General features: G+C 34.3%; 1 protein-coding gene across 1 annotated transcript in view; it reads left to right on the top strand.

Moving 5' to 3' along the window:
• Positions 1–744: 744 nt before the first annotated feature.
• LOC143222482 (cell adhesion molecule 2-like) overlaps positions 745–11,273 on the top strand; it is a 36,755-nt gene continuing 26,226 nt past the window's right edge. The window contains exon 1 of the mRNA XM_076449086.1: positions 745–886. The gene's annotated coding sequence lies outside the window, so the exon portion shown is untranslated. The remainder of the gene's footprint in view (positions 887–11,273) is intronic.

Below are 11,273 nucleotides of genomic sequence, written 5' to 3'. Positions count from 1 at the left end.
CATTAAACAGATTGTTATAACGTCAACAAGTGGTGTAATTAGATTGTTATAACGTCAACAAATGGTGTAATACGGATGTAAATTTTTCCTCTAGAGATTTGAAAATTATCTTAAAGAGGCGTAAAATGTAAAAGTTAATTCGTCAGATAGATATCTGTTGAAACAATGTAATTTGTTTTAAATGGGTAAAAAATATGTGTAAACGATGAAAACAATCCAATCCCTTGGATGAAGAGTGCACGTGCGACGTGACCGATAAATCCATTGTTTTATCTATCGTTTACTTATCACCTATTTTAATTATAATGAAAAATGACGTGAGATTGAAGTTAAAAATACTAGTTACTGAAAAATAAAATGCTGAAACAAACCTCATGATGACGAGAAACTCACTTGAAGTAAAAATGGGTCTAAGAACGGCTGGTATGGGTATCAAAGCTTTTATTAATAAAGCAACGAAGATACTTGTTCGAAGAAAAGCGCGTTTTTTTTCTACTAATCTTGTTGCGATGGATACTTTTGTTACACTTTAGTTAAAAAAAAGAAAGTACCAGTTCCTTATATAAATTATGCAAATAACTATACCTCTGAAGAATCGCGCGTTTTTTAACTTACAAGAGATGACTAGGTTTACCTTCTACAACTGTGACTGTAGGATTCAGAGTTATATTGCCGCCAGAGGGCAGTCTATACAAAACCGATTGTTATTAGCCCTACGTAAGAGTGGACCGACAGCCAACGATTACAGTTGAACGTATTCCCGAGTACGAGCCATATCGCTAAGTGTAACTTAGAGTCTCGAGCTAAGCAGAGCTACTGACTGCCTGTTACATTGCGAGAGGGGTATTTGAATTAAAAAGAAGACAAGTTGTTTTTATCTCGGAAGGTGAGATAATATAGTTAATAGTTTTTGTTTATACATATATACTGTTGTCTTATTTCCTACCTACAAAAAAATAAACAGTATCCGGTATCCTCTCTTGTTATATATAAGAGTTGATTAAATAAGTAAGACTGATACATTGCAACAGTCAATTTGTTTGGTTAGCAGTAAATTTTGGACTTCGAACATCGAACTCCAGGATTACAATCCTTCCGAGAAGTAGGGCATCAAAGTGTAATGTGTAACTTTGCGCTAAGACACTAATATTTATATAAAGGATCTTAATATGTTCCGCAGTTCAGAAGTTATATATATGATAGCATTTTACTTAAAAGAGGCCAGACATGGCCTGGTAGTTAGGGCATTCGACTCGTATTTTAAGGGTCGCGGATTCGAATCCCCATCCCACCAACCGTGCTCGCTGTTTTAGCCATTATAATGTTACGGTCAATCCCACTATTCATTAGTAAAAGAGCAGCCCAATAATTGATGGTGGGTGGTGATGACTATCTGCCTTCCTTTTAGTCTAACATTATTAAATTAGGGATGGTTAGCGCAGGTAGTCCTCGTGCAGCTTTGCGCGAAAATTAGAAAACAAACGTATTGAGTGATTTATCGAAAGTAATTTATTATTCATCTTTCTGATTGTATTTTTAATGTTCATTGAATCTTATATTAAAAAAGCTAATTTATTAAAGCAGTTCAATGCAGTTGATAAATAGATAATATTTTAGATATAGGAACCAATTACCCCTTCAGGAACTCTTCAATTCTGCATGTTATATAAAAGTGAGTAAGCCGTGAGAAACCGTCTCAAAGAAACACGGGTGTAATATTTACTGTACAGAAGGTGAGAAAACGCTCAATATAGGAACAGGTATAATCAGGTGTAATATTTACTATAGACATTTGAGAAAACATTTAAAACATCTAAATGTCCACTGTGGACATGTCAAAATGTTCTGAAATTACCAGGGGCAAAAACGTGATTCTGTGGGTATAAGAGTGAAGGTCAAATTCGGTTTTGTTGCCAGAGTATAATTAAGTTAATTAAAAAAAACAGTTCATTTGAAACTTCCTTTATTTCCCAATTTGTAAGGCTTTATTAGAAACTAGTATAAAAACCCGTCAAAAATGAAAGAAAACCAAAACCTACCATATTTAATACGTTGGCTCCCAATGGACCCACTGGTGGGTCGTGATAGTCTTCCAGTAAAACCCGCCGGTGAGTCGTGTTCTATTTTGTTTTTTAAAGGGCCACTTTTTTGCTGGGACACAACGGTTACATATACAGTCTGCTCTAATAAAGGAATTGTAAAATGACTTGTTGGATCCTGGAAAGTATTGGCAAAACAGGCTTTGGAGCCAACGTGTTAAATCCTTTAATATAAATTTCCAAGTTCGTGGCCTGAAGACCAACATAAGAAATGTAAAGTGATTTCTGGATCAGAGTAACCAAACTCTATCGTCAATGATCCTGCTTTTTTAAACAGTGTCTCCTCCCAACATCGTTCACTGTTCAGTTGCTTTGTAATCGGTTCAACTGTATTGTAACAATAGTTCTCTTAAAGCTACTTTTATTATAAATACTCTACCATCGTTTGAAACCTTATCTTCATTACAAAGAATAAATTAATTACACTTTGTACCAAATAAAACCCTGGGTATAAAAACTTTTCTTGGTGGGTTTTATATAGCAGAAATAAACCCCTGATATAAAAATTCCCTTATTGACAGGCTTTTGTATAAAGAGACAAAAGTGCCAAAATTTGGGAGCTATTTAGGACAATGTTAGCGATTGAATTCAACAAAAATTGGGCAATGAAAAAAGAAAAAAAAACAAGTGTAGAATTGGACTCGTGTAAGTTACAAATTCTGAGAAATCGAGCGTGAAGACTGACCCACTGATGTTTGGTTTTTATTATTATTATTACGAAACCCTGAATGTTTTCAATCTAGAAGAGGGATTTGTATTTTCAAATAGAGTGGTATATTATTCGCACTTCGGCTTAATGAACAGAATTTAAGGTTCGTTAATTTTGAAATACTGATTATAAAAAAGACATCCAATCAGCAATTACTTTTATCCGCTTTCGAACTGCATACTACATGTCTGTCATTCTCGCAACACATCCACAGATGTTCAGAAACATCACGGTACAAACGTTGGGCTTTGAGATATGTAGCCCGAATCTTTAACTAGCAGTAAACATCTAACCACAGTTTGAAAAAGTTAAAAGATATCAAACATACCTGGCATGCAATACCTTAAAACTGAAAGCTATACACTTCGCACTTTGTACATACTTATGAAGTTCAGGCACGTTACCAGTGTAACTTGTATATCTACCATAATTGCTTGAGAACGTAGGCAGAAGTGCTTCCAAGACATGGATGTACTAGTACCACAAAGTAAATATTTAGTTAACGTTTCCAGTTCTAACACAAACGTAGATAACTTGTTTCCTAGAGTGTGGTGGATAATGCATTAGTAATGTGCAAATACTTGTATCGATTACACTATGTAACACAAGTTTTGTTCCTGGATAGTCCATGTTATTTCTTAATTGCTTATGTTGGAAAAGTAGAGAAAATGAACATTATTCCCTTCAAACTTTGCTTTTGTGATGACCTGGATTATGAAGTTTAGAATTTAACCTAGTTTCTATGTAAAAACGGGCAAATTTGCACATTTTCATTTACATAAGGTCTGAATAAAACAACATGAATCAAGATTTACATGTATTTATACTAAAGTTATACATAAATGTTTAGAAGTGAGTAGTTTTTCGATATTTGCGACTGTAATGTAAATCACTTTCACGTATCAGTCCCCAAATATAGTTTCACATCATGGTTTCGTTATACGCTCCCAGGTCACAAAAGCAAAGTTTGAAGAGAAAAATAGGTCTTTTCCATTTACTTAAGTTCAAAATCAATTAGGAAATAACACTTTCTGTCCAGGAACAAGAAAAAGTAAAAGTTTTGTTACATAGTGTAATCTGTTCTCATGTTTGCTTTTGTACGCAAAAATAATAAAAAGTACTACAGAACACTATATAACAATGTACTGTTATTTATATTAGTAATGGACAGCTTAGTGTATTACGTCATAAACAATAATTTGATCTGTTTTTACACTATAGTGATTTTTCAAAAAATCAATTTGAAATAATTTGTATAATGATTAATCTTCACAACATGTAGAATTCTGAAAAATAAAGCATAAATCCAACTTTTGAACGATTTGTGTTAATATTTTGAAGTTAGGCACAAAGCTGAACGATGAGCTATCTTTGAATTGACCATAAGTATTGAAACCCGCTTTCCAGCAGTACAATTCGGCAAACGTACCGTTATGTCACTAGTTGGAGGAGAGCCTTTGCAGGAATACTTTATCAGGATGAATTTGGTCTGGTTTGTTTTGAATTTCGCGCAAAGCTACACGAGGGCTATCTGCACTTTCCTTCCCTAATTTAGCAGTGTAAGACTAGAGGGAAGGCAGCTAGTCATCACCACCCACCGCCAACTCTTCTACCAACGAATAGTGGAATTGACTGTAACATTATAACGCTCCTACGGCTGAATGAGCGAGCATGTTTGGTGCGACGGGGACTCGAACCCGCGACCCTCTGATGACGAGTCGAGTACCTTAGCCACCTGACCATGCCGGGCCTATAGTTTTGTTTTTAGATAAGTGCCCATTTTTGGATCCAGTATAAAAGATGCTATGAAGTTTATTAATGAAGTTTCTTATCCTTTTAACCTTTCTGAAGTTCACTGTTCATTTCCTTTATGGCTTTTATGCTGTCTCGTTTCGTGTTAAAATATTGACTGTTGTTTTTGTGCAATTTATCTAATGGGTAATCGTGGTTAGTGCGCGTGTTTACCTAAAGCTCATTAAATTATTAATTGCTAAATTAATTAGTATTCTCCCCAGTTACCAATCGTATTCACACTAAATAGTACAAAATAGTAAGTAATTAATAATTAGGCTTAATAGTGATGAGTGTTCTTGTCCCCACTTACCCATCATATTCGCACTAAATAATACAAATTAGTAACTAATTAATAATTAGGCTTAATAGTGATGAGTGTTCTTGTCTTCACTTACCCATCATATTCGCACTAAATAGTACAAAATATTTACCTATTAGTAATTAGGCTTGAAAGATCGTATTAAAAAAAGAGGTAAAGTTATGAAGTGTTAAAAAAAGCTTTTCGTCTGCTATTATTACCACACGTGCAGTGTTTCTTCAGATTAGGTGTTTATTATCAACTGGTGTTTATTTAATGTGTGATCACATCTACAAACTTTTACTGTTGCTAACGTTTAATTACGGTTACAACGTTCACGTTAATTGTTCGTGATTATAATAACACAATTAAACTAGAAAATCGTACATTTTTGAGGTTATATTGTTAATTACCTTTAGGAATATCAATCCATTTTTCTTCTGTTTGTTTTGAATTTCGCACAAAGCTACACGAGGGCTATCTGCGCTAGTCGTCTCTAATTTAGCAGTGTAAGACTAGATAGAAGGCAGCTAGTCATCACCACCCACCGCCAACTCTTGGGCTACTCCTTTACCAACGAATAGTGGGATTGACCGTTACATTATAACGCTCCCACGGCTGAAAGGGCGAGCATGTTTGGTGTGACGGGGATTCGAACCCGCGATCCTCAGATGACGAGTTGCACGCCTTAACACACTTAGCCATGCCGGGCCCCCATTTTTCTTGAAACTACGCTGCCAACAAGATATATTCGATTTTTTTTTCTTGTGGAAACGAATTATTAACAAACGAGATCACATATTTGAAACACCAACACTTACCTTTCATGTCGCTGTTTTTCAAATTAAGTCAAGATTATAACGCTAAAATAAAAATGTGATTTCGATGCCCGCTGCGAGCAGAGCACATGGCTGATTGGGTATCTTTTGTAGGTTAATTTAAGCATGTACGTTTTGAGGTTTGTTATATGGACACTTGTGTGCTAACAGTACCTGTATTTATGTTATAAAGCCAACATTTCGAGTTATCTGAAAACTTGTAATTAGGTTTAAAGCAAGTATATAAAGAAATAAATGCCAAGTGTGTCAAGTTATTTGTGACACGTGTGTATCATATTGAAGCTCAAGTCATTTTCGAAAAAGTGCGTATTACGGAAATTAGAGGTCGCAGCAGTCCAGTTTATCGAGACACGTGTGTTTTCTAATTACCGCGATACAAACTTCAAACAGGATATGATATGATATTTTACCACCGCGACTCTCGAGTAAAATGGCGTATTTTAAAAATGACTCATCCACTTTGAGATGTAGATCCGCGACTCAACGGTTGCAACCTGAACATTTCCTCGAAGCATGAGCCATTATTACTGATGTTATACAATTAAGTCAAAGACAGGCTTTAACTTGGCCATGCCGTTAAGTTTCATTTTGCTAACGAGAAACTCTTCCTTGGGTAACAGATGTGCTTGCTTAAGGATATGTAAAACAACAAACAAGTTCGAGACAAATCGAATACAAAAGTCTGTGAAATATATGGGTTAAAATTTATAAGCTATGGAAGATATTTAACAATTCTTTTTCAACGTTAAAACAGTGTAGATATGTGTTTAACATTTATGAACATAACCCGCATTTTGATGGTATAAAGCACAGATAAACGCGATTATCTCAAAAGCTGCTAAAATACAAATAAGTGATTTTTGTCTAAAAACGTCTAGAAAATAGTTTTGCATTATGTAAATAAAAAACAACATATTTCAGTTAATGTTCGTCTTTGTTTACTAATGTTTACTAAACTAGATTTTAGTAAACCGTCGGCTTAAAATATTAAAGTACAAACACAAATAAACGAATTCAAAAGGTAGAGTATTAAAAAACATTTAGGACGTATTTATAGTAAGTTGTCAAACTTACATAATTAAGTAAAGAATATTATATTTGTCGTCTAATGGCTTATAACACAGCGAAGTAGACAGCTCACAACCCCACCCCCAAAACACATTCTCGCCTCTTTAAGCCGTGGGGACGTTATATTATCACCGTCTACCTCAGTATTCGTTGGTAAAATAGCAGTTCCAGCATTTTCTTTGGGCAGTGATGACCAACTGTGTCTCCTGTAGTCTCACACTGTAACTTATGGACGGTCAGAGCTCATATCCCTCGTGTACCTTTGCGAAAAATTCAAAACCAACAGACCCAACCAAGTGGAGGAAATTTCATACAATCTTTACTCACAGATGACGAAACGTAGCTCGAAGTCTTAACTGATCTATTTGTCTGAGTGACGTAACTCCTGATTTAATTAAAGTGGACTTTGCTTCAGTTTATTTTTCTCTGTCTTGAAACGAAAATAAAAAGGAAGTTCTTCAGTCCATGAGGTCTAAGAGTACCATATAAACCAATTACAACACAATATCGTGAAGCTGGAACATGTACTATTTATTAATATCAAAAGATATGACTTTTTGTTTTATTTTTACAATTTATGGAACATGAACTGTACATATTGGAATGTAAAAACAAACAAACATTAATGTTGTTAGCTAAGAAAATAATCAAATCTTTCATATTTATTAACCATCTACACGTGTACATGATTAATATGACGAGATGCGACCTGAAATCTAATTATTTCCGTACATTTCAAGTTACGACAGTGTTAGCAAATTGGGTTTGACTTTTCTGACCTTGGGTGAACTTTGAATAATCAACCCTAAATCCACATGTAGAGACTCATACCAGCTTGGCCTGACATGGCCAGGTGGTTAAGGCACTCGATTTGCAATCAGAGGGTCGCGGGTTAGAATCCCCGTCATATCAATCATGCTCGCCTTTTCAGCAGTAAGGGCGTTATAATGTGATGGTGAATCACACTATTCGTTGGTAAAAGAGTAGCTCAAGAGTTGGCGGTGATGACTAGCTGCTTTTCCTCTAGTCTTACACTGCTAAATTAGGGATGGTGAGTACAGATAGCCCTCGTGTAGCTTTGCATGATATTCAAAACAAACCTGATATATGATACAATATATCATACTATATTAGCTGTTTTCGAAGTTTTCGTCAGGCGATCATTGAACGAAAATATATTAATTGATGCTAACATTCTCGCAGCTCATGAAACTTTTAAACTTTCATAAAGTTTGGAGCGCAAAAACTTATTTTTTTCTGATTAAACTATAACACGAGTTAAGTCAAGTTAAAGACAATTAATTTCAATTAAAAATATTCAAAATAGAAATATTTACTCCCAGAAAAAGTGTGTGATTCTGTTCCCTACAGCTTCAATGTTTTTACTCCACAAGAGAAATGAAATGTATTATATTGAGTAACGACAACATTGAAAACGGGTTTAACGATTTTGTATACAACTTTAGCAGAACAAAAACTACCCTAATTTACAGAACGTTTTCGAAAACGCGAAAAATATTGTGAATGGTTTGTCTAAATCTAATTAATTTCTTAGTAATTAAAATTCTTATAGTTGTTATAATTGTTTTTTTTTTTTAATTTCGTGCAAAGCTACACGAGAACTATCTGCGCTAGCCATCCTTAATTTAGTAGTGTAAGGCTAGAGGGAAGGCAGCTTGTCATCACCACCAACCGCCAACTATTGGGCTACTCTTTTACCAACGAATAGTGTGATCCACCACCACATTATAACGGCCTCACTGCTGAAAAGACAAGCATGTTTGGTGTGTCGAACGCCTTAACCCACCTGGCCTTGCCGGGACCTATGTTATAACTGAATATGGCAAGTGCATTGAATTTAAACTGCGTGTTAAATGTTAAAGTTCAATAGTTGTAAAGAAACTACAATTGAAAACTATTCATTTAAGAAAAATCAAGTGTTTGTTAAACCTCGATTAGTTTGATTTATTAGTTAATAGAGGCACAGAAATCTAAGTGCTCATTGCTAGCTATAAAACTTGTATTAATTCTTGGTAACACGATATAAATTAAGAAAACTTATAAGAATTCCCACACTTGTGTTGCTTAATATCCGAGCTAAAAGAAAGGATTTTGTTAAAACGATAAGAATATACAGAGAGCACATTAATTATTAAATATAAAAGTAATTTACACACGCTTTTACAAACATGTTCTAAGGTTCTTGACGCCATATTTTAAAGTACAACTATTTTGCTGGAACTGAAAACATAAAAATAATTCATGATGGCACTTTGTCCAATTAATATTAAACTGACCCAGCATGGCCAGGTGGTTAAAATGCTGGACTGGTAATTCGAGAGTCACGGGCTCTAATCCCCGTCAAACCAAACATGCTCGCCATTTGAGCCGTATGGGGGACTTATAATGTTACGGTCAATGCCACTATTCGTTGACAAAAAAAGTAGCCCAAGAGGTGGTTGATGTACGTAGATGACTAGCTGTCTTTCCTCTAGTCTTACACTGCTAAATTAGGGACGGTTAACGCAGATAGTCTTTGTGTAACTGCGCATGAAATTAAAAAACAAACAAACTAATATTAAAAATTAACAAAATAATCCACATCAGAATACTTCATTTACCGGAAGTTAAAATTTATATATTTAACTTCATATTTATTTTTGCTTATTTACACACAAATATTCAAGCGCTGTCTACTTTAGCCGTCCCTAATTTCAATTATTGAACTCTGTGGAAGGCATCGAGCCATCATCACCCAATATTACGAAGAAAGTATTGTTCGTGATTTCATCGTAACCTAACTCTTTCATAACTCTTTCATAATTGTTCTCAGATCCATAGTACAGTATGCAGATCCATAGTACAGTATGCTTGTTATTCATCCAGTGCTCATCAGGTTGGAACTGATCATCTGAAACAAGACACGTAACAGAAAACTCGGAGAACAGTTAGAACACATGTGGTAATGGCTAGCCCTTTTATTTAATGAATATTAGAACACATGTAGTATTGGTTAGGCCTTTTATTTCGTGAATATTTCATTGACAGCTTCGTACAGAAATCATTTCCATCGCATAGGACGTTTTGGTAAAATATATTAATAAAAATCCAATTTGCTCTAACTAAAATTCAAACGTTGTACATAAAATTCAATGTTCTATATGCTATTCCAAATATATTTGGTCTAAAACTCTGCGTAGTGTACAAGAACCACGTTAATATTCAACTGCAGTGCTAAAGAAAGTCTAACTGGAAAAGAGACACTAGCAACTTGTAATTTAGGCTATAAATTGATTTGCTCTTAGAAAGATAACGTTTTGCCTTGTCATTAGGAGTTGGAATTATCTTTAATTCCATGTCTCTTTAAGAGCTTAACGCATTCATTATACACAAAACTTCATCCAGTTTTCCCCAATGAAACCCTTTGAACTTCTGCCAATGTAACTTTTAAAATAGTTTAACATCTTTGCCACTTGCTACCATTTAACTACAGCGTCGAGTAGCAGTACTGTGTTGAAAACATTAACAGAAGTTAATGCTTACGAAAGTGAGTAATAATACATTAAATTAATAGCGAAATGTAAGAATGTTAATACTTTATGGCAAAGCAAGAGATGAAAGCACCATATCATTGTTTATACTGGAATTATAATTATCCCTTGAAGTAATTTTTTTTACAAACGTATGGTATTTCTATAAAATATGTATTGCAAAATTTCTGTCTAATCCCTAAAGTTATAGAATATTCGATTGTAAGAATCAACAATGTACTGTGTGTGTGTGTGTGTAAATACTAGCGATTGTCGATATTGTTGCCTTAACTGAAGTTTCTAGAAATTCTTCTCCCAAGCTTATAATAGGTAACCAACTCAACGCGAAGAAACAGTATGTATTGTTGGTTTGCAGCAGTTGGTAGGCTACAAACTTCGGAAGTTATAACTGGGGTTAATGCTTATTAATCGGGAACTCCAAATATTCAACCAGAATCATTTATAGATTTTGAACATTGAAAGCTGTTTAACTTCAACAGATTAACGTTAATATTTTACGAATACATTAAACAACTTCAGGGGTAAAAATTCGCGTGTGATCAGCGAAGAACTAGCTAGCTCCTTGTTAAATGAATTGTACCTATATCAACTTGGAACTAGTTCACTCATCATGAACCATGGATAAAATATTCAGTTTCAGACCAAATAGAAAACAATACTCTGTGTAAGTTTGTAAAATATGTAAATCATTGTTTGCAATAACCGCGATTATAAATCGTATATATATATATTAAAATATATTTGTGTTAAGAAAGAAAATCGTGTGTATCAATTTTGTTGGCAAACAAATCAATTGTCTATGTATATAACTTCTAAATACAAATTACTATTTAAACTCAGTTTCAGGCTATTTGAAATCGTAATACGTAACATATACATATATAATTCAGCATGTGTGCTTTCGACAAAAATCGT

The sequence above is a fragment of the Tachypleus tridentatus genome, chromosome 1, assembly GCF_004210375.1.
Source record: "Tachypleus tridentatus isolate NWPU-2018 chromosome 1, ASM421037v1, whole genome shotgun sequence".
Lineage (NCBI taxonomy): Eukaryota > Metazoa > Arthropoda > Merostomata > Xiphosura > Limulidae > Tachypleus > Tachypleus tridentatus.
This window is presented reverse-complemented; position numbering and strand designations above follow the sequence as displayed.